Below are 2500 nucleotides of genomic sequence, written 5' to 3' on the forward strand. Positions count from 1 at the left end.
TCACCACACACACACACACACACACACACACACACACACACACACACACACACACACACACACACACACACACACACCTACTGATCCATCACCACACACACACACACACACACCTACTGATCCATCACCACACACACACACACACCTACTGATCCATCACCACACACACACACACCTACTGATCCATCACCACACACACACACACACACACACACACCTACTGATCCATCACCACACACACACACACACACACACACCTACTGATCCATCACCACACACACACACACACACACACACACACACACACACACCTACTGATCCATCACCACACACACACACACACACACCTACTGATCCATCACCACACACACACACACACACACACACACACACACACACACACACACACACACACACCTACTGATCCATCACCACACACACACACACACACACACCTACTGATCCATCACCACACACACACACACACACACCTACTGATCCATCACCACACACACACACACACCTACTGATCCATCACCACACACACACACCTACTGATCCATCACCACACACACACACACACCTACTGATCCATCACCACACACACACACACACCTACTGATCCATCACCACACACACACACACACCTACTGATCCATCACCACACACACACACACACCTACTGATCCATCACCACACACACACACACACACACCTACTGATCCATCACCACACACACACACACACACACCTACTGATCCATCACCACACACACACACACACACACCTACTGATCCATCACCACACACACACACACACCTACTGATCCATCACCACACACACACACACACACACACACCTACTGATCCATCACCACACACACACACACACACACACACACACACACACACACACACACACACACACACACACCTACTGATCCATCACCACACACACACACACACACACACACACACACACACACACACACACACACACACATACTGATCCATCACCACACACACACACACACACACACACACACACACACACACACACACACACACACCTACTGATCCATCACCACACACACACACACACCTACTGATCCATCACCACACACACACACACACACCTACTGATCCATCACCACACACACACACCTACTGATCCATCACCACACACACACACCTACTGATCCATCACCACACACACACACACACCTACTGATTCATCACCACACACACACACCTACTGATCCATCACCACACACACACACACACCTACTGATCCATCACCACACACACACACACACACACACACACACCTACTGATCCATCACCACACACACACACACACACACACACACACACACACACACACACATACACACACACACCTACTGATCCATCACCACACACACACACACACACACACACCTACTGATCCATCACCACACACACACACACACACACACACACACACACACCTACTGATCCATCACCACACACACACACACACACACACACACCTACTGATCCATCACCACACACACACACACACACACACACACACACACACACACACACACACACACACACACACACACCTACTGATCCATCACCACACACACACACACACACACCTACTGATCCATCACCACAAACACACACACACACACACACCTACTGATCCATCACCACACACACACACACACACACACACCTACTGATCCATCACCACACACACACACACACACACACACCTACTGATCCATCACCACACACACACACACACACACACCTACTGATCCATCACCACACACACACACACCTACTGATCCATCACCACACACACACACACCTACTGATCCATCACCACACACACACACACCTACTGATCCATCACCACACACACACACACACACACACACACACCTACTGATCCATCACCACACACACACACACACACACCTACTGATCCATCACCACACACACACACACACACACACACACACACACACACCTACTGATCCATCACCACACACACACACACACACACACACACCTACTGATCCATCACCACACACACACACACACCTACTGATCCATCACCACACACACACACACACCTACTGATCCATCACCACACACACACACACACCTACTGATCCATCACCACACACACACACACACCTACTGATCCATCACCACACACACACACACACCTACTGATCCATCACCACACACACACACACACCTACTGATCCATCACCACACACACACACACACCTACTGATCCATCACCACACACACACACACACCTACTGATCCATCACCACACACACACACACACCTACTGATCCATCACCACACACACACACACACCTACTGATCCATCACCACACACACACACACACCTACTGATCCATCACCACACACACACACACACACACACACACCTACTGATCCATCACCACACACACACACACACACACACA

The sequence above is a fragment of the Silurus aristotelis genome, assembly GCF_946808225.1.
Source record: "Silurus aristotelis genome assembly, contig: scaffold_193, whole genome shotgun sequence".
In the NCBI taxonomy this organism is placed as follows: domain Eukaryota; kingdom Metazoa; phylum Chordata; class Actinopteri; order Siluriformes; family Siluridae; genus Silurus; species Silurus aristotelis.